The sequence below is a fragment of the Mustelus asterias genome, chromosome 4, assembly GCF_964213995.1.
Source record: "Mustelus asterias chromosome 4, sMusAst1.hap1.1, whole genome shotgun sequence".
In the NCBI taxonomy this organism is placed as follows: domain Eukaryota; kingdom Metazoa; phylum Chordata; class Chondrichthyes; order Carcharhiniformes; family Triakidae; genus Mustelus; species Mustelus asterias.
Genome location: NC_135804.1, coordinates 112,897,414 through 112,924,167, shown reverse-complemented (window position 1 = coordinate 112,924,167; position 26,754 = coordinate 112,897,414). Strand labels below are relative to the sequence as shown.

Sequence of the window (26,754 nt, the reverse complement as noted above, 5' to 3'; positions counted from 1 at the left end):
AAATTGCAGGGGCACTGACCCAAATTTTTAATTCCTCCCTGGCTCCCCCCTGGCTGCCGGCCGCCATGGTCTACAAGCGATACGTGGAGATCGGCCACGTGGCCTATATGACCTTTGGCCCTCACACTGGCAAACAGTGGCGATTGTGTATGTCATTGACCAGAACAGGGCATTGGTGGATGGCCCTTGCAGTGGAGTACGGAGACAAGCAATGCCATTTAAATGTATGCAGCTCACTGATTTCAAGATTCAAATACCACACGGTGTCCTCCACAAGTATGTGAAAGCTGCTTGGGAAAAGGAAAAAATCGCTGAGAAATGGGAAGCCACCCAGTGGGCAAAGAAAATTGAAGCCCGTGCAAAGAGAGCCAAAATGTCAGATTTTGATCGCTACAAGGTCATGAAGGCCAAGAAAATGAGAAACACCAGGGAGGTGCCAGAGGACTGGAGAACAGCTAATGTGGTTCCACTATTTAAGAAAGGTTGTAGAGACAAGCCAGGAAACTACAGACCAGTGCGTCTCTGTGGTTGGGAAACTACTGGAAAAGATTTTGAAGGAGAGAATCTATCTCCATTTGGAGAGGCAAGGTTTGATCAGGGATAGTCAGCATGGTTTTGTCAAAGGGAGGTCATGCCTAACAAATTTGATTGAAGTTTTTGAGCATGTAACCAAGTGAGTGGATGAGGGTAGTGCGGTTGATTGGTTTGCATGGATTTCAGCAAAGCCTTTGACCAAGTCCCACATGGGAGACTTATTAAGAAGGCTAATGCACATGGGATACAGGGTGATCTGATAAGTTGGATTCATAATCAGCTTGGCGGTAGGAGACAGAGGGTGGGGACAGATGGCTGCTCTAGTGACTGGAGGCCAGTGACCAGTGGCATTCCACAGGGATCCGTGCTGGGCCCCGTATTGTTCGCCATTTATATAAATGACATAGAAGACCATGTGGTAAGTTTGCCAATGACATGAAGATTGGCCGGTGTTAACAGTGAGGTTGAATGTCTGGGGTTACTGGAAGATATAGACGAGATGGTCAAATGGGCGGATAAGTGACGGATGGAACTTAACCCTAAAAAGTGTGAGGTGATGCGCTTTGGAAGGAATAATTTGATAAGGAAGTACACTATAAAGGTCTGACACTGGGAAGTTCTGAAGAACAAAGGGACCTTGGCGTGTTTGTCCATAGATCTCTGAATGTGGAAAGGCAGGTTAAAAGGATGCTGAAAAAGGCATATGGCACACTCGCCTTTATCAGTCAGGATACAGATTACAAAAGCAGAGAGGTCATGGAGTTGTATAGAACTTTGAGGCCACTGGAGTACTGCATGTAGTTCTGGTCGCCACATTATAGGAAGGACGCGAATGCACTGGAGGGGGTACAGAGGAGATTCACCAGGATGTTGCCTGGGATAGAAGATTTAAGTTATAATGAGAGGTTGGATAGGCTTGGGGTGTTTTCTCTGAAGCAGAGAAGACTGACGGACGACCTGATTGAGGTGTTCAAGATTGAGGGACATGGACAGGGTGGATAGGGAGCAGCTGTTCCCTTTAGTTGAAGGATCAGTCATGAGGGGACACAAGTTAAAAGTGGGGGGTGGGAGGTTTAGTGGGGATTTGAGGGAAAACGTTTTTACTCAGAGGGTGGTGACAATTTGGAATGCATTGCCTGGGAGGGTGGAGGCGGGATGCCTCACATCCTTTAAAAAGTACTTGGATGAGTACTTAGCAAGCCATTACATTCAAGGCTATTGGCCCAAGTGCTGGCAAGTGGGATTAGGTGGGCAGGTCAGGGCCTTTCATGCATCGGTGCAGACTCGATGGGCCAAAGAGCCTCTTCTGCACTGTAGGAGTCTGTGATCTCATCTTGCGATTTATCTAGGTGGCAGTGGAGGTAGGAATGGTACTTTATCCACTACCTCCCACAGGTCCGCTGGCAGTGGATCTGTTATAAGGTAAAGGTAATTCTGTTGAGATGTGGAGTGGAGCAGCACTGTCAGCCCATGTAGCTCCCATTAACTTGTATTTAAGCACTGAACCGTAATAGCCCAAATTCGTTTTCCCACTAATGTATTTTCTATTGAATTGAAACCATTTCGTTAAGTGCAATATATTAGTTGCATAAGCTGCTCATTTGCACAATTTTAGCTTTTAAATTGATTTCTGTCAGAGTATCTACTTATTTAAGGAAACTTCAGGCTAGCAATAGTGTAGAAATAGTATAGTCCTGAAATATTCTCCTTTTCATCATTTTATCTGCACAGGAGAAAACCAGTTTCTGCATGACAGTCCAGGAATTACTGAGCGGAGATTTTTGTGTTCTTTTATCACTGTGGCTTGCAGCTGACTGAGATGACATGGAAATCTGGTCATGGAAATACGTCCTTTGACATAAGGAAACTATTTTCGATGAACAAGGTTTGCTATTGCATCATATTATTTTTATAAAGAAACGTTGTGCAAACAAACAATTCCAACCCTACAAACACGTGGCTTCAGCATCAACAGAATATGTATAACTTGGAATAAGCAATGTTTGTTCTCTGCTTGAAGTTATGAGAGGTACCAAAAAGGGTCTTGGCTCAATCTGGAATCAGATATAAGATGAGCCTACAGGATATCGCAGCTAGGAGGGAAGGCAAGTGTGCACCGTCACAAGGACAATGGACCAATTCAAGCCCGTACTCCAACAAAATGAAATAGCCATTGAGTTCTTGAGTCCAGCAGCATCCCTCCCCTTTGCCTCCTTGCCTTCCCTGCCTCCCCCATAGTTAGCAATAAAAATGCTTGGATCCTGAAGTATATAATACATGTTGCTAATTTGCATCTAAAAATGGTAACAGATACGTGTCTACCATGCAAATATATAAGCAAAATATGCAACAAATACAAAAATATGCAAAATATTCTGATCAATTTTGAAAAATTATCTTTTTTTTTGTAAAGTGAAAGGTGGGTAAATGTACCCTGACTAACCTTGACCAGTTTGCAGGAACCCTTTTTAACTCGGGTGCATTATGTGGTGAGATATACACAGGGAACTAGCTACAAGTGAAGGTCCAACACAACTTTATTGAACACTTGATCAAGGAAAAACCATATTCAATCTCTTCAGAAAACATTCTTTGGTCTCTAATGATGTGGAGATGCCAGCATTGGACTGGGGTGGGCACAGTAATCCTCAGAAGTGCATGTTATAAGTAGATAGCTAGCGTAGATTTGAGACTGTTTACTTAGAGATTTAATACAGTAAGAAGTCTGACAATACCAGGTTAAAGTCCAACAGGTTTATTTGGAATCACAAGCTTTCGGCTGAAAAACCAGCGCTCCGAAAGCTCGTGATTCTAAATAAACCCATTGGACTTTAACCTGGTGTTGTGAGACTTCTTACTGTATTAAATCTCTAAGTAAACAGTCTCAAATCTACACTAGCTATCTACTTCTAACATGTGCTTCTGAGGATTTGCCAGACTCTTTCCACACCCTATCACTATATTTGAACTGTTTGTCTGAAAAAGACTAGTAATGCCTATTCATTAAGGCTGTTCCTCGGCCTTTGAGCATTGGCTGATGTTTCAGGATCTGCCTGATTTGGGGTTCCCACTCTCAATCTAGGGCTGGTCTGGTCTTCAGGTTGTCTCACTGGGGTGGTCTTATGGTTCTGGTCAATCTGATGATGCTTGCCACGAGGTAACCGAAGCTGGAGATGCTGTGCTGCTTGGCTGCCAGTTGAAGGCGCTCTCTGAAGACACCGTTGAAGGACGTAGTAAAAGGCAGAGAGAGAGAGTTAGGGCTTCAGGTTGCTCTCTCCATGCCCTTCTCCAAGATTCTGTGCCCTATGTCCAATCCTTGTCACATTATGCTGCTGGCCTGTTACTGAGCTGGCCACCAAGTCTGTGTAACATTCTCCTAACAAAGCAGGGTCACTGGAAGTGCAAACAATGTGGCCGCTAGCACCTGGACAGGCAGTTTCAGGTCTGTCTGGTTTTGATGGGAAGTTAATTGTCCAAGGCCTGGCTGAAAACGATCTGTTCCAGCCCTGCAGTTTGCAAATTGCAGATTCTGGCTAGGTTTAAACTTGGCTTCCACAGTCCAAGCTTTTATCCATGCTCATGAAAAAATATCGATATTTCTGTAACAATCTGGAGATCATGGGTCACCTGGCCACATTTTTAATGGAGGTTTAGGCATTATTTTAATGCCTTGTGTTGTCTCTCCATAACCCACTTGCAATATTTTATGAATGGTTCACTCCCATATTTCTTATTGTCTAATCTTACATCTCATTTCTCAGAATTTATTATTGTGCTGATGGTGTGGATACATAATAAGAAGAAATTAGTTTTCAGTTTGCTTATCCTTAACAAGCTAGTGTATGTTTCCTCTGAAACATGTTTAAATTATTTAACTCTAGAAATTGTGTATAACTTTTAGCTTTGAATATTTTGTTTTTAATTAAATACTTTTCACACACAGGCCTATCATTTCTTAGATCTAATTTTCCACCATATTGGTTGCAACTTTGTCCAAAAGCTTGTCATGTATTAATATAGAGTCTTTGCTACTTGTTTTTTTTTAATGAGTCTGCTTATAAGATTTTTTTTAGAAAAAGATAAATTAGAGTTATTAGCAGATGGAAGGGCAACTACTGGTATATGTGACTCTCTAGAAAGCTGCCATAATTCCACAATCAGCAATAAGGGATCATTTTAAATTAGCCAAGTTGAAAAGTGTCAGCTTTACATCTCTCTCAGCCAGAGCACGCTGCTCCCATGTGAGACATAAACCTGCAACTTGACCAAGAGCTGACTGGATTTACTGAGGTAAATGAACTTGATTGATGAGCAGCTCTGAAGCTCCAATTTCAAATCTTCTGGATGAAGGTCAACATCAGCTGTAAAAAGCCTACTCTATTCTATTTACATAAATATTTTTTGTTAAATCAAATGCTTCCACAGAAGAATAAATATTGAGGCTGTCACAGAGTGAGCTGTTTCAATGGAATAGTACGCACGCAGGAGACCAGAATTTTTAAAATAGAGAAGACTGACCCATATTAAGGAGCATCTGATAACGACAGCTGCATGTGTCTATCTATACGATGCCTTTAATGTAAACATCTTGAGGAATAAAGCAGCCACAGTGGAGACCAAGTCAACATATCACTCCATGATTGGTAGTCAAGCAGTCTGTATCATTAAAATACTTGAGATAATTGGCAAAAAACAGAAGCAGAATGAGAAATTATTGTGCAGAACAAGCTATGATCTGGGATTCACTGCCTAAAAGGGCAGTGGGTGTGATTGAAGGACCACTTCCAAAAGGAAATTTGGATATAATCATCAAAAAGGAAAATTTCAGGGTCACTGAAAATAGCAAGAGAGTGGGACCAACTGGACAGCTGTTCCAAATAGCCAATACAGGGAGGATGGGCCGAATTGCCACCACCACCTGTGCTGCATCAGTCTTTGATCATGTCAGAATTTTGAACTTGAGACAGGTATTTGTTCTAACAAGTCATTGTACCTGATTCACTGTTTTAGTAAGACAGTCTAGTTTGCAACATGAACAGAAATTCCTCACAACTATGGTTAATTGATTTTGGTATCAAGTGGCTTGTTTTCTGCAAAAAAGCTGTAGTTGAATGTTGACGTCTGTTTGCGACATTCTTCATAATGAAACTTGGAAGCGTCAGTAATTGTGCACTTTGACATTAAACAGCAGTTTATTAATTGTACTTCATTGCATATTTTACTCATACTATTTTAGATTTTACTCTCCAGTAACAACTATTACTACTTTATTCTTCTCTTGGAATTTGGGCCATCGCATTTGTTGCCCATCCCTGATTTCGAGAAGCAGTTAAGAGTTGAGCACGTTGCTGTGGGCCTGGAGTCACATTAGGCCAGACCAGGTAAGGGTGACAGATTTTCTACCCTGAAGAACATTAATGAACCAACTGGGTTTTTATAACAATCAATGAAAGTTTTATGCTCATCATTACTGAGACTAGCTTTATATTCTAAATTTATTACCTCAATTTAAATTCCACCAGCTACGATGGTAGGTGGTGGGGGCTAAACAAGGGGTCAGAGGGGGTCATTGGAGGTGTCTGTTATATAGTTACCCAGGAGTTAGACTAGGATTTTCAAAAATCTAACATTTTCTGGGCAGCTATCAAAGTAAGTTGGAACTGTCTGAAATCTCTGACTCTACCTCAGAGTCGGAGACTTATCGGAGGCTCCCAGGTTCAGGGAAATTGCCCATTGGATGTTCACATTTCCCAAGCAGTTCCCACGGAGTCATTATGGCAGAACTTCTGGGCGGTCTCCAAGTGTATGTTGTGGGATATGTCCGGTGTCTAACAACCCAGAGACAGGAAAATCTGGACCATAGTTTTCCCTAAATTCTGAAAAGATCCTTAAAGAAATTTAGAAATATTGGGAACATGCAAAATAAGTCTAATTTCTGATGAGCACAAGTTCGTATTATTATATATGGGGCTGGATTTTTGTGTCCTTCTAGAGTCTGGAATGGGATCGCGAATTGCCAAAGATTTTTTATTACTGAAAATTTAAATTTCTATGTAAAACTTCCCACAAGTCGGAAATGGTTTGCGTTAGGGTCGGATTGCAATCTCCTATATATGTCGCCTGACAGCCTTGGGGGAGATTTGTATTTCCTGTTCCCCCATTATTTTCAGTAGGTCAGGTGACTTTAAGAAAGTTTCTGATACCCATCTAGTTTGAGATTTCAGAAACCATGCGCAAAGCCTGCTGAGGAATTGGAAACTTTCTGACAGGTAAGTGTTAAATGTTTGAACAACTTCAAATGTCATTATTAGATGCTGTATTAGGTAGTGGATGTATTTTAACTGCAGTGACTCATCATGGGGCTCTGTTCTACAAGGTGAGTTAACCATTATGTTGGCCGGCATTGTTTAAGTGTTGAGATACATTACAATACTTTCTCCAATGGAAAATGTTCCATCATGCATTTAAAACTGTAGGAAAATATGCTTTGGATGCCCCTTGTCATGACTTGTATAGGGATTTAACTGCCCAGAGTTCTTTAGCTTAGAAAAAATGCCCAGCTGCTGAAACTTAGAAAAATATATCCAGCTATCTGTTGTATTCCTTTGACAGGGCATCTACTTTGAAATTGTGAAAACATTATCTGGTCTTTGTTTTAATAGGCCCTGTAAAGAATTAGGAACTTGGTTCAATGCTGAGGACTTCATTTCCTGACAGACCCAAGAGCTCCAGGCATGTGCAGAATGCAAGAAGGCGACAGGCTGCACATGCTCCGTTCCAGTTTTGTTTTTTCAGTCAAGGGGCTCAGCCATCCTGACATGGGGAGTGTGCCTGTGTGGTTTCAGACCTAGATAGATACCAGGGTTGAAGAATTTGATCTTGGGGAGTGTTGCAACCTTAAATGCATTGAGGCTGTAACACCAGTGGAGAATCATGTGCAGCAGTTATAACTTGCCCCGCATACAAATTACTGGCTGATGACCCTTCTTCATCAGCCAGTAATTTGCCAGTTAGTGATAAATTTCCATTATATATTGCCAATATTTAACTGCCTTGAGGACACAATGCTTTAATCATATATGTGGGACATGGAAACCAAAATGGGTAGGATTGATGGGTACCCCTTCACTGAACCAGTTTATTTTGTATGACAATCCCAACATTTTCAGGGTGCTGCCAGCCTTCCAGAAACATTATCCACCTATGAAAAATAGCCATTTGAGAGCCCATTACTGAACCGCTGGAGAATTGGAACGGTTCTGATCATAGGATTAACAAACGGGTGATTTGAAATTGGAATGTGGCAATTTGTTAAAACAATTAACAAAGAAGCTGGGTCAATCTGTTTACAAAGTTCGGATATTATTCTTATTACATACATAGTATTTGATGCCCAAAACTTCACACTCAAGATATAACTCAATACTGAGATCAACCTTCGAAGACCTAGCAAAAACAGTAAAATGAAATTGAGAGGAAGTCTTGATCAGGTAGCACAGGGCTCTGGTTAGACTACACATGAATACTGCATCGAATCCTGGTCAGCAAGTCACAAAAGGCAACTGAGAGCTAAAGACAATGGAAACAGCCACTGAGTACAGACTTGGTACTCAGTGTCAGCCGTGTGCACCATCTATAAGTTGAACTGCAAGAATTCACCAAGATTCTTGAGGCAGCACCTTCCAAACTCATGACCACTACCACCTAGAAGGGCAAGAGCAGCAGATACCTGGGAACATCACCACCTGCAGGTTACCCTCCAAGTCACTCAGCATCCTGGCTTGGAAACGCATCGCAATTCCTTCACTGTCGTTGGGTCAAAATCCTAGAATTCCCTCCCTAACAGCACTGTGGTTGTGCCTACATCTCAGGGACTGCAGCAGTTCAAGAAGGCAGCTCACCATCACCTTCTTAAGGGCAACATGAGCAGGGCAATAAATGCTGGCCCAGCCAGCAATGCCCACATCCTGTCAATTAATTTTAACTGAGTGGTTGGTTGGGTGGATTTTATTTTTAAAACACTCAGTAATCGCACCAACATGGCAGTCACTTTGTTAGATTATGGGTAATATATTTCATAAAGTCCAAGGCATTTTAGTAATGGGAAGTGATACTCTAAACAGATAATTGTGGTCTGACCATTGATTTCTCTTGGTGCCCTGTGTGGTAAAGAATCCAATCAAACTTGTGTGATATCCATAATAATTATTGTTTAGGTTGGTTTTTTTGATTTCAGACTCTGGGGAAACCTTAATGTGAAGTCATCACTCATACAAGGTAAACAGAAGCCACAATCTGTGATGCAAGTTATATTCAATCTACCTTATATTATGATTTATTTTCCACTTTTTTTCTAATTCCACAGTTTTTCATACTGAATTAAAGTCTTGAAATACCAAGTGAAGTAAAGAATTAAGGCAAAACCAGTTTGGCTTTCACGTTGGAAAGTGTTTTTATATCACCCTAAAAATATTTCTTTGTCAATTTAATGGCCTTGAAATTATGCCGTACAAAGGTTAACATATAAATCCCTAAATCACTCATTTTAAATTCCTTTCTGTCCTATTTTAACAGACATTCGCTCATTTATTAATATTAATGCCTCACTAAACTAGTGAACTAAAGCATTTCATACCAACTTATTAACCTTTGCACAGGATAATTTGAAGGTCATTGTTTTTTTTATTATAAACAGTAAGTTGGAAACAGATTGAAAATGTAACATGATATTCCTTTTAATGCTGGCTAATCCACTTGTGTAGAAGTTAATTCCTGCTCTTTTTTTAATTAAATGCACCCAAGACTGCACAATGGTTTAGGAATAGAATACTTCTCTCTCCCTTTGCCAAGAGAGAGATTTGTGTGTGGGCAAGTTTCACTTGTCCTCTAATCTTTTCTTCCCACCTGTCCAAGTGCTAGGCCTCTGTGTTCACTACCTGTGTCCGAACCTTTATGACACAGAATTTTGGACCATCAATGAACTCTGCCACTTCTCTATATTTTTTTAGACCATTTGAACCTATAAATAAAGCAGAATGTTTATGGCATTGTGCCAGCTCTCATCCCTGGAGTTGTGCACTTTATTTTCTCTCCCATTCTGCCGCTTGCTGCCATTATAAAATCACTCTAATGAAGGAAATGGAAATGAGTAAGAGCTGGGCATAAAAATCCCTCAGTGACAAGAGGCCGGGAAGATATGGAAACTGACCAACATGTTCCAGCAGGTGGCAGGGTATCTCACATTTGGTTTGAGTGTAAATGAGTGAGCTCAGTGAAGCACAGGAATGGTTGGGTGTCTGCCTGTTCTGTCAGACATCCACAGGATGCTCTGCTCAGCAGCAGATGCTACATTGCTCTGTTGCCCTTGGTCCACTCAGGCTGCGCAGAAGAGGGGGATCACTCAAAGCAGTTGGATCAATCCTCTCACATGTTTGCTCTGCCCCAGATGGTAGGGAATGCACAGCTTAGTAAAAGACATAAGTCACTCCCTCCCACCCAACCACCCCCCCACCCCATCTATATGCCCTTCCCCTTTTCCAATGTGTTCTCTGATGGTTTTGAAGCGCTGTTTGGAATTACTGATTTCATATTTTAAAATACAGTAACATTGGTAAGGCCACACTTGGAATACTGTGTGCAATTCTGATCACCCTGTTATAGAAAGGATATTATTAAACTAGAAAGAGTGCAGAAAAGATTTACTAGGACGCGACCGGGATTTGATGGATTAAGTTATAAGGAGAGGCTGGATAGACTGGGACTTTTTTCTTTGGAGCGTAGGAGGCTGAGGGGTGACCTTATAGAGGTCTATAAAATAATGAGGGGCATAGACAAAGTAGATAGTCAATATCTTTTCCCAAAGGTAAGGGAGTCTAAAACTAGGGGGCATAGGTTTAAGGTGAGAGGGGAGAGATACAAAAGTGTCCAGAGGGCAATGTTTTCACACAGAGGGTGGTGAGTGTCTGGAACAAGCTGCCAGAGGTAGTAGTAGAGGCGGGTACAATTTTATCTTTTAAAAAGCATTTAGATAGTTACATGGGTACGATGGGTATAGAGGGATATGGGCCAAATGCAGGCAATTGGGATTAGTTTAGGAGTTTTTAAAAAAAAAAGGGCGACATGGACAAGTTGGGCCGAAGGGCCTGTTTCCATGCTGTAATCCTCTATGACTCTATGAATAACCTATATTCCTACAAACCAAGATATCAATTTGTAATAACTATCCACCATAATTGATCATATCCATGACATCTATCATAATCATTTGATTCAATTTTTCATGTCTCTTGGACTCCCTAACCTCAAGTGTGATGACAGTCCAAACTGTTCCCAAACAATTTGTATTTGGGGACCAACCCTTTCAAACACCCTCAATATCTATCTTGGGCCTTCGTGTCTGAGCACAGGTTTTCCTTTATTCAGCTTCCCCTCCTCTACCCCGCCAACGGCCCCCATTGGAATGTGGAAATCAGACACATAGGCCTGAGTCTTTCCGACAGTGTGCACGGATGATTGGTGAGCCCAAAGGCTGATCTAAATGCTGTCCATGCCCAAGACTGACAGTTGACAGCAATCACGCACTGGCTGGCCAATTAATAACCACCCAGCACGAAACCTGTTTCCTGAGAGGGCCAGCGCTAGAGTGGGAGGCGCAGAAACAGGACAGCACCTCCATGGAGTCAGCTGCAGGCGGGAATGGGATTTATTCATTTACAGGATCGGGGGGCACTGGGCTGGGCCAGCACTTATTTATTGCTCATCCCTAGTTGTTCTTGCGAAGGTTTCAAAGGCCAGAAGAAAGGGTGCAGTGAAAGTGAGGGAGAAGAGATGGGGGAGATTGTGCTGTGGCAGGAACAACATAATTCATTGCACCCAGGTTCAAAGGCAGGAGCTACTTGTGCACAGAATTGAGGATTATCGTCCAGAGTTTCAAGCCAGAGAAATGGAAATGGTGGCAGCCAAGAAGCTCCTCTCTTTTCAAATGACTGCTTAAGGACACTGGTGTCGGCAATGAGTGATCACTGGGAGATACAGCTGCAATTTGACGGCATGAGGGGGCCTGGATAGAGGTGGCATCAATATTGAGTTGGTCCAGCCTCATTTGAAGGACCTGGTGTAGTGTCGGAAGAGGCTGAATCACCTTCTCTGCTCTGCGAGGGTGAGTAAGGAAACTTCTTTGCACCTTAAAGTTAAAGTAAAAGTGAACATAGAACATAGAACATTACAGTGCAGTACAGGCCCTTCGGCCCTCGATGTTGCGCCAACCAGTGGAACCAATCTAAAGTCCCTCTAATCTACACTATTCCAATATCATCCATATGTTTATCCAATAACCATTTGAATGCTCTTAATGTTGACGAGTCCACTACTGCTGCAGGCAGGGCATTCCACGCCCTTGCTACTCTCTGAGTAAAGAACCTACCTCTAACATCTGTCCTATATCTCTCACCCCTCAACTTAAAGCTATGTCCCCTCGTGCTAGCCATCACCATCCGAGGAAAAAGGCTCTCACTATCCACCCTATCTAATTCTCTGATCATCTTGTATGCCTCTATTAAGTCACCTCTTAACCTTCTTCTCTCTAACGAAAACAACCTCAAGCCCCTCAGCCTTTCCTCATACGATTTTCCCACCATACCAGGCAACATCCTGGTAAATCTCCTCTGCACCCTTTCCAACACTTCCACATCTTTCCTATAATACGGCGACCAGAACTGTACGCAATACTCCAAATGCGGCCGCACCAGAGTTTTGTACAGTTGCAGCATGACCTCCTGGCTCCGAAACTCAATCCCTCTACCAATAAAAGCTAACACACTGTACGCCTTCTTAACAACCCTATCAACCTGGTGCCAACTTTCAGGGATCTATGCACATGGACACCCAGATCCCTCTGTTCATCCACACTACCAAGTATCTTACCATTAGCCCAGTACTCTGTATTCCTGTTAAAGTTTATCAGTCACAAGTAAGGCTTACATTAACACTGCAATGAAGTTACTGTGAAATTCCCTTGCCACACTCTGGCACTTGTCTGGGTCAATGCACCTAACAAGCACGTCTTTCAGACTGTGGGAGGAACCTGGAGCACCCAGAGGAAAACCCACTCAGACACGGGGAGAACGTGCAAACTTCACAGTGACCCAAGCCGAGAATCGAACCCGGGTCCCTCGTGCTGTGAGGCAGCAATGCTAACCACTGACCTTGAATGAACATATATATGTGGGCTTGTATTTGGTGGGGCTGTAAGGTGTTAAGCAACCAGCTCCAGTTGCCATGTTGTCCTATGCCTGACAAAGCTGTCTGGGCCTGGGCAGAATGGGAGGTATGCCTCGATGGGGGAAGTCTGGCAATGTGTTGGGCACGTGGGCACGTGCTAGGGAAGAAGATGCAACCTTTTGCCATAACAAGGAGGGGCACTTGAATCTGCTCTGAACCTCACAAGAGAAGAGGAAACACTGGAATGAAACTGTACTGGTGGTGCTGGTGTCCTGAATCTGGCTGCACTGACTCCGATGGAGGAGGAAATATTAAAGTTGAGCATGGAGTGAGATCCACTGGTTGAGGAGATGCTGGAGTGTTGGAGGTGGGTAAGAGTGAAGGGGACACACTTCCAGTTGTGAAAGGGGTTCAAATGGAGGGCAATGGGTTAATGACTGAAAGGTTATATCCACTGCTCCTCCAGGTTCTTGCGTACGTAAATGTTTGAATTGCTGCAAATCTTCTTGCATGCTCTGCCTGTTTAAATCTATGAAGGTATTGACCCTTCTAAAGAGTGTGTCCATGGTAAGCTTTGTGCTGTGGATTGTGACACACTGCACTGGGAAGGAACATGAGGTATGTAATGAGGCATAAAAATTAAGGAAACAGACACTTCCAATGCCAGACATTAGGTGGCCACCAACACAGCTGGATGTGATCTCAAGCCCTATCATCATCTCACAGGTGGAAGTCACTCCTCCCCCGAGAGGCAGATGCTTCTTCTGCACCGTACCTCAGTCATGTCCAGATAGCCGAATCTAATGCTGTACACTCTTCCAGCAGGGTAATGGCACCTCCACCTTGCCCCTTCTTTCTTGCAAGCCTTGCTGGCCTTCAACCTCTTCGGGATGTACTGTTTGGCCTTGCAGGCAGGAATGCTGGCAATGTCCACGACCGGTTGGCCCCCTCTGCCTTCTCACCTTCTCCTCTTCATCGGAAGAAGAGCCTGAAATGGCAATCCCCATTTTTCATCTTCTGGATTTGAGGTGCATACTTGATGATGCTGTGGCCAGTTTGTAAATATCTCTTTAAGGATAGAAGCCCCATTACTTGAGATATGAGAAAAATGGTTCTCAGAGCAAATAAGAGCGTCTACACTTACACGAGAAATGTAACTCCAACATCCACGCTCCTCGCTTCATCCTCAATCTTATCCTGACCTGGATTTAGAAAGTGTAAAAGATTTGTTCCCTGCCTGTCCATTCAGCCTGTGTGCTGACCATAAAAACACACGAGCCTGTTAAAATTGCAGTCCATTGCCTACTTAATTGTCTAAATTGGCTTTTTAGTTGATGTTGGGCAGGCTGCGACATTTAGGTCCAGCCATCCAGTGAAACATTGCAATGCAGTGTGATGACATTGGGGAGCCCTCCTGATGTCACCATGTTCTATTTCATGTGATGTTGCAAGTGTTGGATGCCTGCACAGACATCAAGAAGTTCAGGCCATATGGATCTTGATGCGCTTCTCAAACACGAGGCCAGATGCTCGGGAAATAAAAGGCTTTTATTTACTGTAATGAAGCAGCCAATAATTATATACACTATCCCAGACTGAAGGGGTCCCAGCCAGAGCAGGGACTTTTATACCTCTCCCAGGAGGCGGAGCCCGACTGGGATGTACCACAACACTACAGTACAAAGGTGTAACAACCCCACCCTAACCCCAACAGCAACAAGTAGCACAACCCAACAGTAACATATGTACATCCTTGTAGTACTGGCCAGACCCTGGCTCAGTACTATCCAGTGGGAACCAACGATGGTTCACCACATTCACCCCTCCTTTGAGAACAAAGGCCGGCGGGGTACAAAACAGAATAAAGTGTCATCAGTCTATAAGTTCAGACGGTCAGGGGGACCGCACCGTCGTTGTGACCTCCTCAATACCGGCGGTGACACCGGAGTAGGCACTTGCGGTGGTGTTCTCCCCAAGGCGGCGTCCAGCTGTTCTTCCACGGACTCTCAGGCTGGTTGACCCTGAGGTGACGGTAGTCCATGGGGTCCTGAAACGCCCTGCAGTGGAGACCATCTTCTGGGCTCAGGCAAGCTGTACACGGGAGTAAAAGGGTTAAGCAATGGTCCCGATGCTGCCCGCGCCGTGTCCGGGGGAGAAACAAGAGTTAAGGGGTTTGTAACAGGGGGTATGGGAGCGACAGGGGTTGCTACATCCCCTGCTGGCGCCAGGTCTCGGATCGAGACCGTGTCCTCTCACCCGTCAGGGTATGCCACATAGGCATACTGAGGGTTGGCGTGGAGGAGATGGACCTGTTCGACCAATGGGTCGGACTTGCGGGCCCTTACAAGTCGCCGCAGGAGGACGGGTCCTGAGTACGTCAACCAAGACGGTAATGAGGTCCCCGAGGAAGACTTCCGAGGGAATGAGAACATCCTCTCGTGGGGAGTAGCATTGGTTGCCGTACACAGGAGGGAGCAAATAGAATGGAGCGCATCAGGGAGCACCTCTTGCCAACGGGAGACTGGAAGACTTTTTGACTTCACCGCCAGTAAGACAGCCTTCCAGACTGTAGCATTCTCACGTTCCACCTGTCCGTTACCCCTAGGGTTGTAGCTCGTGGTCCTACTAGAGGCAATCCCGTATGAGAGCAGGAATTGCCTCAAGTCATCGCTCATGAACGACGAGCCCCTGTCGCTATGGATGTAGCCGGGGTACCCGAACAGGGTAAAGAGATCACGGAATGCCTTGATCACCGTGGCAGCGGATGTATCAGAGCAGGGAACAACAAAAGGGAACCGAGAGTACTCGTCAATGATATTGAGGAAGTACACATTCCGATCTGTTGAGGGAAGGGGGCCCTTAAAATCGACACTCGGTCTCTCGAAGGGACGAGTGGCCTTGACTAAATGTGCCCGGTCAGGTCGGTAAAAGTGCGGTTTGCATTCCGCGCAAACCCGACAGCTTCTTGTTATGGACCTGACGTCCTCCACCAAGTAGGGCAGATTGCGGGCTTTTATAAAGTGGTAGAGCCGAGTGACCCCAGGATGGCATAGATCATTATGGAGAGCCTGCAAACGGTCCTCCTGTATACTGGCGCATGTTCCACGCGAGAGGGCATCCGAGGGCTCATTGAGTTTCCCTGGACGGTACATGATGTCGTAGTTATAGGTGGAGAGTTCAATGTCATTCTTGATCTTGCCCCTCTGCGTGTTGTTAAACATGAACGCCACGGACCGCTGGTCCATGATCAGGGTGAACCGTTTTCCCGCCAAGTAATGGCGCCAGTGCCTGATGGCCTCCACAATGGCCTGGGCCTCCTTTTCCACCGCTGAATGCCGAATTTCGGGGCCTTGGAGGGTGCGGGAAAAAAATGCGACGGGCCTGCCCGCCTGGTTAAGTGTGGCGGCCAGGGCGAAATCAGATGCATCGCTCTCCACCTGAAAGGGGATGGACTCGTCAACAGCATGCATCGTAGCTTTCGCGAAGTCGGCTTTCAATTTATCGAAGGCCAATCGGGCCTCTGGCGTTAGGGGAAAAGTCGTGGACTTAATGAGCGGACGGGCTTTGTCCGCGTAATTGGGAACCCACTGCGCATAATAAGAGAAGAAGCCTAAGCACCTTCTCAGTGCTTTTGCACTAGCAGGCAAGGGAAGTTCAGAAAGGGGGCGCATACGGTCTGGATCAGGGCCAATTACCCCGTTTTCCACCACGTATCCTAGGATGGCTAAACGGCGCATACGAAACACACACTTCTCCCTGTTGTAGGTCAAGTTCAGGCGAGATGCAGTGCGTAGGAAGTTCAGGAGATTCGTGTCGTGGTCCTGCTGGTCATGGCCGCAGATGGTGACATTATCCAGGTACGGGAAGGTAGCCCGCAGCCCGTTCTGGTCCACCATTCGGTCCATAGCACGCTGGAAGACCGAGACCCCATTGGTGACACCAAAGGGAACCCTGAGAAAGTGATACAAGCGACCATTGTCGGTCCTCTGGGTGAATGGGGAGTTGGTGGTAGGCAGACTTGAGGTCTATGGTGGAGAACACCCGGTACTGCGCAATCTGATTGACCATATCAGATATGCGCGGGAGGGGATACGCATCCAGCTGCGTGTATCGATTAATGGTCTGACTGTAGTCAATGACCATCCAGGGTTTGTTCCCGCTCTTGACCACCACGACCTGCGCTCTCCACGGACTAGCGCTGGGTTGTATGATCCTTTCTTTGAGGAGCCGCTGAACCTCAGATCTAATGAAGATCCGATCCTCAGCGCTGTAACGCCTACTTTTAGACGCGATGGGCTTGCAGCCTGGCACAAGATTCTGGAACAAGGAGGGTGTGGTGATCTTCAGCGTCGAGAGGCTACAGGCGGGGCGCGTTGGGCAATTTGGAGGCTGCTGCTGTTTTCCCACTGCCAGTGAAGGGAGTGGCCCACCGTACTGTAGGGTTACACTCCTCAAGTGGACCATGAAGTTTAGTCCGAGAAGTATTGGCGCGCAAAGATAGGGCAACACTAGGAGCTTGAAACGCTCGTAAACTGTGCCTTGCACCTTCAAAGTTACCACGCAACTCCCTAGCACGGTGACAGACCGGGACCTCGATGCCATAGAGATTGTCTGTTTGGCAGGTTGAATCTGGAGTCCACACCGCTTCGCAGTGTCTGGGTGGATAAAGGTCTCAGTGCTCCCGCTGTCAAACAGACAATAAATCACGTGGTCATTTACCTGGATATTCATCATAGATTTGTCAAGTCTATGAGGCTTGGCCTGGTCCAGGATGATCGACGCCACCGTTGGTTCATGAGCGCCACTGCAGGCAGCTGAAATCGATGAGGAGGACCCCTGCTGGTCGTTCGCGGTCAGTGCCGACCAACATGGCCGCTCCCATGAGTCGCACGTGGGTGATGGTGCCAAACTCAGCGACCCCTGGTGGTCACACACCTCCGACTCCGTCGACCTTAATGGCGTCGTCCTGGCCTCGCACGTGGACGAACCCCTCGATGACTTCGACGACGAAGACCCGAGCTCTGAAGAATCGCAGGCCGCACTGCCATTCCTAGGTTTAGATCGGCACACTTTCGAATAGTGCCCTTTCTTACCGCATGCGGTGCACAACACAGCCTTAGCGGGACACCGTTGCCAAGCATGCTTCGCTCCCCCACAGAAGTAGCACCGCAGGCCGCCCGGAGCTGCTGCCGTCGTCTGGCCCGAGTGTGAGCACGCCATTACGCAGCATTTCGAACCCGAGGGACGAGGAGGGATTGGCGACTGCTCCTGCCACGTTGTCTCCACATGGTCCTCCGGATATAATACTAAGCTTTTGGAGGCTGTCTCGAGCATCTCCGCTAGCTCGATTGCCTGGGTAAGGTTAAGGTTACCCTTCTCCAATAGTTTAAGTTGAATGTACGACGATCCGACTCCCGCCACAAACGTATCTCGGGCGAGGTCGTTCATGCTCTGCTCAGCCGACACAGCTTTGCAGTTACAGCCCCTGGCTAGCTGTAGGAGCTCGTTCGCATATTCCTCCATCGTTTCGCCAGACTGCCGTCGTCGAGTGGCTAGGAGGTAACGAGCGTGTATTTCATTGGGTGGTTTGATATAACGCTTCTTCAGAAGCTCGAGGGCCTTAGTATAATCGGTGGCCGCACGGATCGCGAGGTAGACAGTGTCACTTACCCTCGCATGGAGGACCCGGAGTCTGTCATCATCTGTGGTGACCGCTGCGGAGGCTGCCAGGTAGTCTTCGAAGCACTTCAGCCAGTGGTCGAAGGTGTTAGAAGCGCCCACCGCACGTGGATCTAGTGTAAGGCGTTCCGGCTTCAGGATCTGCTCCATACTCTCTTTTTTTTTCTCTTTGACGAGAGTTTAACAACAGTAATGCAGTGTGATGACATTGGGGAGCCCTCCTGATGTCACCATGTTCTATTTCATGTGATGTTGCAAGTGTTGGATGCCTGCACAGACATCAAGAAGTTCAGGCCATATGGATCTTGATGCGCTTCTCAAACACGAGGCCAGATGCTCGGGAAATAAAAGGCTTTTATTTACCGTAATGAAGCAGCCAATAATTATATACACTATCCCAGACTGAAGGGGTCCCAGCCAGAGCAGGGACTTTTATACCTCTCCCAGGAGGCGGAGCCCGACTGGGATGTACCACAACACTACAGTACAAAGGTGTAACAACCCCACCCTAACCCCAACAGCAACAAGTAGCACAACCCAACAGTAACATATGTACATCCTTGTAGTACTGGCCAGACCCTGGCTCAGTACTATCCAGTGGGAACCAACGATGGTTCACCACAGATCTGGAAGGAGATAATTTCTAAGATGCATCCTTTGGGCGGCACGGTAGCACAGTGGTTAGCACTGCTGCTTCACAGCTCCAGGGTCCCGGGTTCGATTCCCGGCTCGGGTCACTGTCTGTGTGGAGTTTGCACATTCTCCTCGTGTCTGCGTGGGTTTCCTCCGGGGTGCTCCGGTTTCCTCCCACAGTCCAAAGATGTGCGGGTTAGGTTGATTGGCCAGGTTAAAAATTGCCCCTTAGAGTTCTGAGATGTGTAGGTTAGAGGGATTAGTGGGTAAAATATGTGGGGGTAGGGCCCGGGTGGGATTGTGGTCGGTGTAGACTTGATGGACCGAATGGCCTCCTTCTGCACTGTAGGGTTTCTATGATTTCTTTACCGATTCCTCGCAAGTTCCTTGGAAGAAGAATCTCTTTTCTGTTTGAAAACTGTAGATGCGGGTTTTCAATCAAAATACAGCTATAGTTACTGCATCCAAATGAAAATCAGAGTAACATTTCTTTCTAACAGCACTATTGTAATTCTGCCAAAGTTTGACGAAACTGTCAAGCTTGTGAAATAAATAATGTTTTAGATAATCTCCACTTTTTTCCAACTGATTTCCAGCATTAAAATATCACATCATTTTGCTGAATTGTTTCCTGTGCTATGAAGGATGACTAACTCTGCGTGTTACCTTTCTGCGAAAGATCTGAAGACCATCCGCGATAGATTTTTCATTGCAATAAGGGGGTAAGATCATAAACACTCAAGACTTACAAATATCATGGCCAGGCACTGGCAGAGTAGGCCCAACCTATAATATCCTACGGTATTCAAACAATGTATAAGACCCTACTACAGGTAGTGTTATGGTTCAGGTCAGAAACTCCAAAGAGTTTTATGGAGCCAGCCTGAATCATACATTTTGCACCTTGAATTTGGCTAGGATAAGCATGATAGGTTTCAGTTCAGGTATGATTCAAATAACCCACTAGGGAGCTTTTATCAAACAAAGTTTATTTAAGAATACAGTTCACATGTATAGTAAGAAAATTAGCAATAACTTTTATCAATTACAAACAAAACAACCACGATAATGTATAACCCTTAACAAATATATCTAAGATGTTTCAAGCCAACCAATCCCATAAACAAAACCCTTCCATAGGTTTAAGACAGCAAAAACTAATGCTCATGTGATACTGGAACTGAGTCCTTTGGATGAATGCTGTAGTTCTCATGATACATTCAGAACAGTTTGAAGTCAGAATAGCTTCCCAGAACACCAGGGAGAGACTCTGGTCAAGCCACCAACAGCAGATTCTTTACTTCAGGAAGACAAGAAGCCTTGCTTTCAGCTAACCAGCAGAACATCTAAAATCAGAGAGAGAGAGAGACTTCTTTCCAGCTTTATGTCCCTTCTAAACTAAACTAAACAGCAGCGCCAAACTGAAATCAAAAGAACTCCTGTCAATCTGACCTGCCAACCAGTTTTCCTCCTAACAATGCAGAGCCATAAAAGATCCCAACTCGGCAGCGCTGAGAACTACAGAGAACATGATTTTTAAAAAAAAATCTCTTCAGGGTACACTATTGTCACAGTCGGCAATTCTTATCTTTTCAGTTAACTGATTTGCAGTTGACCATTTATTCCTGCACCTTGTAACTCCTGGCCTATGACAGTATTGTTAGAGTACCTTCATCACATAGACTGCAAGCATTTAAAAGCAGGTGCATTACAGGGTTAACCTGGAATAGACAATAAAATTCTGGGTCACAGACATTGATATCCAAAGAATAAATTTAAAAGTATTTTGCATCTGGTTCGGAGTTACAAATGATCCATTGAGCCGCTCCAAACTCTAGGGCTTCCATCAGACCACCGGATTCTTGTCCACTGGTCAGCAAATCAGCAGAGAACCAGCCCTCCAGCCCACCTCCCCTCAGTTCCACGGGAGAGGCTCAATGGAATCAAGAGCCCTTCAGGCACTGAAGTGGCCACCAATGGAACTTGCCTGCACCTGAGGTCCACTGCAGTGGAGGTCTGACTGCTGAGTGCTGCTGGCCAATCAGAAGCTGGCAGCTCTTCTTGTCACCAGTGTCCAAGCTCATCATGGAACCCCAGAATAAAACTGAATGAAAGTGGGATGGGAGTGATGGGGAAATGGGTGGTGAGGGTTGTCAGAGGCAAGGAGAGGTGCATGACTTTCAGTGACCTCCCCCTCCCCCAGTACTAGGCTCTTTGATTGGACAGAATGACTGAGATTTGGGGCCCCTGCTGCCCTCCAACTTGGAGAACATTTTGTGGCCGACCGGAAACACTAAAGTAAAGCTTTTCCTTTGATTAAGTGGGCCTGACCATCTTGTTTCTCATAATGGTGGGCTGCATTAAATCCAACCCTAAGTGTGAATGTTGATTTTGCCAAATAGATGACATTCAATGTTGTAAGTGACCCAACTTACTCACCGTGGATGGCAGTACAGAGCCACATTGGTGGCACAGTGGTTAGCACTGCTGCCTCACAGCACCAGCGACCCAGCTTGGGTCACTATCTGTGCAGAGTTTGCACGTTCTCCCTGTGTCTGCATGGGTTTCCTCCAGGTGCTCCGGTTTCCTCCCACAGTCCAAAGATGTGTAAATTAGGTGCATTGGCCATGTAAAATTGCCCCTCACTGTATTAGGATGCGTAGGTTACAGGGATTAGCAGGGTAAATGTGTGGGGTTATGGGATAGGGCCCAAAATTGGGGTGGCCGAGGCTTGCAGAACGGCATTCTCTATTGGCCTCGGGCAGGATCTTACGAGCCTTGGGTTGGCGAGGTGGTAAAATTCAGGCATTGGAGTTTGTTTGGTGAAACAAAAGTCATAACAACCTTATACTTTCCCTCCTAAGTAAAGTAAAGTTTATTTATTAGTCAGAGGTAAGGCTTACATTACCACTGCAATGAAGTTACTGTGAAATTCCCCTCGTCGCCACAGTCCAGCACCTGTTTGGGTCAATGCACCAAACCAGGGTTAGCAGGGATCATTGGCAACTCAATGGCGACACATTCCCTGAATCAGAAAATTGGGAAATTTCTCTTCAGAAATTGATCATCTAATCTGACACTGCTGAAATATGGAGGGATGGTGAAATACGGAGGGAGTGCTAAATTATCAGAATAGCCATTAAAGGATGTTTGATAAAGAGCATGGAAGATCTCCTTGTAAATCTGTATCCTTCACCCAATACCAATATCAGATACAAAATACTGTAGAAGCTGGAAATCTGAAATAAGAACAGAAAATGATGGAAATAGTCAGCAGATAAGGCAGCATCTTTAGGGAGAGAATCCAAATTAATCTTCCGAGCAGGAACAATGATGAGCAGATTGCTGAAGCGTGTGAAGGTTTTCCTGACCCAATGCTACTGTGCAGATCTTCCGATCCTAGCTGTCAGAGGATTGCATGGTGGAGAACTCTGTTGGAGCAGAATAGAGTTGGGGAAAAGACATGAGACAGAACATCTCCCCTACCCCCCGTACCCAGCTTTTATGGCACTAGCTGCCTTATTCCGTCCAGTAAATTTTAAGATCTGGGGCCGGATTCTTTGACCTCGCCCGCAGCTGGGAATCTCCGGTCTCACTGCAGTGAATAGAAAATTTGGCTGAGCGCCAAATTCTCTCTTCTTCCTGGCAGAGTTGGCGGGGTGTGAACGGTGGAGAATTCCAGTTCCAGTCTTTGACTGTGGGTTAGTGAATGGGTGAAGTGGGTAGGTTGCTGACTGGATAGTCAGGTCATTTAGGAGTAGTTGAATGATTGGTGGTTGTCAGCAGATTCAGGCAAAAAGAATAATGATGCAAAGCAGAGATGGATGGTAAATGGACTAAGTAGTGAAAGGTGGCTATAGAGGAGGTGTAAATGGTAATCACAGAATCAATATTAGCAACTACTGTCTGTAAAAATGGAGTAAGAGTTTTAACAACACCAGGTTAAAGTCCAACAGGTTTATTTGGTAGCAAATACCATTAGCTTTCGGAGCGCTGCTCCTTCGTCAGATGGAGTGGAAATCTGCTCTCAAACAGGGCACAGAGACACAAAATCAAGTTACAGAATACAGATTAGAATGCAAATCCCTACATCGAGGCAGGAAAGGATATCCCGAGGCATGGTACATTGGGGAAACCATGCAGACGCTACGACAACAGATGAATGAACACCGCTCGACAATCACCAGGCAAGACTGTTCTCTTCCTGCGGGGGAGCACTTCAGCAGTCACGGGCATTCAGCCTCTGATCTTCGGGTAAGCGCTCTCCAAGGCAGCCTTCACGACACACGACAGCGCAGAGTCGCTGAGCAGAAACTGATAGCCAAGTTCCGCACACATGAGGACGGCCTAAACCGGGATGTTGGATTTATGTCACATTATCAGTAACCCCCACAGCTTGCCTCCTGGACTTGCTGGCTGTCCTGTCTGGAGACAATACACATCTCTTTAACCTGTGCTTAATGCTCCCTCCACTCACATTGTCTGTATCTTTAAGATCTGGTTGGTTGTAGGGATTCGCATTCTAATCAGTATTCTGTAACTTGATTTTGTTGGACTTTAACCTGGTGTTGTTAAAACTCTTACCGTGTTCACCCCAGTCCAACGCCGACATCTCCACATCATGTAAAAATGGAAACAGTGGTTACCATCTGAAATTATTAAACTTGATGCTGAATCCAACTGAAAGATGAAATGCTGTTCCTTGAGCTGCCATTGAACTAACTGTCTTAAAATAGATTGAGGACAGGAAGGATAGAACAGGGTAGAGAATTAATCTGATAGTCTGGTTGTTACTTCACACATTGCTGTTTGCATACTGATCGCTGTGCTTCCTGTGTAACTACAGTGACTACATTGACTGGAAGTGCTTTGGGAAGTCCAGAGATTGTGAAAGGTGCTGCATTCCTCCCACATCCAAAGATGTGCTGGTTAGGGTGCATTGTAAGAAGTCGTACAACACCAGGTTAAAGTCCAAGTTATTTGGTAGCACAAGCCACAAGCTTTCGGAGCACTGCCCCTTCATCAGGTGAGTGGGAGTTCTGTTCACAAACAGGGCATATATAGATACAAACTCAATTCACAAGATAAGATAAGGGTTGGATTGCGAGTCTTTACAGGTAATCAAGTCTTAAAGGTACAGGCAATGTGAGTGGAGAGAGGGTTAAGCACAGGTTAAAGAGATGTGTATTGTCTCCAGCCAGGACAGTTAGTGAGATTTTGCAAGCCCAGGCAATTGTGGGGGTTACAGATAGTGTGACATGAACCCAAGATCCTGGTTGAGGCCGTCCTCATGAGTGTGGAACTTGGCTATCAGTTTCTGCTCAGCGATGCTGCGTTGTTGTGAAGGTCGCCTTGGAGAACGCTTACCCGAAGATCAGAGGCTGAATGCCCGTGACTGCTGAAGTGTTCCCCAACAGGAAGAGAACACTCCTGCCTGGTGCATGTCGAGCGGTGTTCATTCATCCGTTGTCGCAGTGTCTGCATGGTCTCCCCAATGTACCATGCCTCGGGCCATCTTTTCATGCAGCGTATCAGGTAGACAACGTTGGCCGAGTTGCAAGAGTATGTACCGTGTACTTGGTGGATAGTGTTCTTACGTGAGATGATGGCATCCATGTCGATGGTCCGGCACATTTTGCAGAGGTTGCTGTGGCAGGGTTGTGTGGTGTCGTGGTCACTGTTCTCCTGAAGGCTGGGTAGTTTGCTGCAGACAATGTCTATTTGAGGTTGTGCGATTGTTTGAAGGCAAGAAGTGGGGGTGTGGGGATGGCCTTGGCGAGATGTTCGTCTTCATCGATGACATGTTGAAGGCTCCGGAGAAGATGTCGTAGCTTCTCCGCTCCAGGGAAGTACTGGACGACGAAGGGTACTCTGTTCGCCGTGTCCCGTGTTTGTCTTCTGAGGAGGTCGGTGCGGTTTTTCGCTGTGGCACGTCGGAACTGTTGATCGATGAGTCGAGCGCCATATCCTGTTCTTATGAGGGCACCTTTCAGCATCTTTCAGGGTGCATTGGCCAGGCTAAATTCTCCCTCAGTGTACCCGAACAGGCGACTAGGGGATTTTCACAGTAACTTCACAATGTAAATGCAAGTCTCTCTTTTTATTGTTGTTGTAACCCTGTGTCTTCTTACTTCCTTTGAATGCTTCTGATTTGAACTTTATTTCATAATCTCACCTGTTAATTTTAGTGCAGAATTTGAGCTGACTGGAAGCCTTTTTTCCATCTATGCCTCTGTGTTCTTGTGTTTAAAAATCTGCAATGTGATGTGACAACCTGAGCAACACCAGAGGGCACTGTTGTTTCAATTTACACTCTTGAGTCCAGCCTTTCTATCTGAATGAGAAAGATACTAATCGTCTACAATGGTTTCTGTGTGATTGTGAATTGCCACAATGCCAGACTCAGCAGGAGCATACAGATATGTTTATGTTTTCTTGCAGCCTAAGGTGTTTAACGCTACTTTATGATAACTGAGCTATACAACCGAAAACAAGCATTCTATTCGGAGCTTTGACACGGCAAGCAAGTCCCAGGAGGGCAGAGGAAATGCTTCAAAGACACTCACAAAGCCTTGTTGAAAAAGTCTAACATCCCCACTGACACCTAGGAATCGCCGGGCCAAGTGGAGAAAAAACATCCTGAAAGGAGCTGAACACTTTGAGTTTCATCACCGAGAGAAAGCTCAAGCTGAGTGTCGACAGAGAATGGAATGCATGGCAACCTGGGCAACCATCCCACCCACTCCTCCAATTGCCATCTGTCCACCGGTGACAGAGACTGTAGATCATTGGACTCCTCAGTCACCTGAGAACTCATTTTTAGTATGGAAGCTAGTCATCCTCAACTCTGAGGGACTACCTAAAAAGGAAAACCCATGCAACATTTCAAAGTAATAAGCACTTCTGTTGACTTTTTTTTGCATTAATAACATGGATAAACCATTATACCAAATATGAACCAATATCCTGTATAGCCTTTTAACTAACCAATAGTGCTATTTAATGAAAAATTATTTATTATACAAGCTTTATTCTACTTGTGTTACCAAAGTAAACAGATGCTCTACATTGTCTTGAACACATGACAATAGGGAGCTCCATCCGTTTGTTTGATCCTTCGTCTAATTCCTGTAATATTCTTGTTTAATCCAGGAATTTGCTGAAATCATTTAGGTTCACCAGCACTGTAACTACTGTAACTTAGGACATTGGGGTCAAGTAAACCAAGGGCAGTTTTGGGGTAAATGAGGTGGGAGAATGGGTGAGTGTGAAATCCATTTGCTCGCCTAACCTTTAGGTGCAGGGTACTGTAGGAAAAAAAAAGCTACGCTTTTAAACAAGCTCAGGGCAAAATATTGACAATCCAGCCCATAACATTTGGAATGGAATGACCTGGGCTGGAAAAACAAGTTTTGTGCAATTTTTTCTAAAAGTAAGACTTGCCAAGCCAAGAGTCAAAAACTAATGCGATCAAGGAAACAATGAAGATATTAAAGCCAAATGGAGAAGAATGTTTTAGTTATGAAGACCTGGCCTTGAATCAAAATGAAGTGAACCACTGTGTTCCAGCTAACTATAAGCATCTATTTGTGGACAGCTGACTATAAGCGGCTTCATGTGATGGAAAATTACTGGAGAAAGCAAAAGAAAGATAGAAAATTTGCAAGAAAAATGCAAATCACAACTTAA

The 26,754-nt window shown here is 45.2% G+C and overlaps 1 pseudogene; it reads left to right on the top strand.

The window, feature by feature from the left end:
* Positions 1–59: 59 nt before the first annotated feature.
* Positions 60–26,754, top strand: LOC144493161 (large ribosomal subunit protein eL14 pseudogene; annotated as a pseudogene).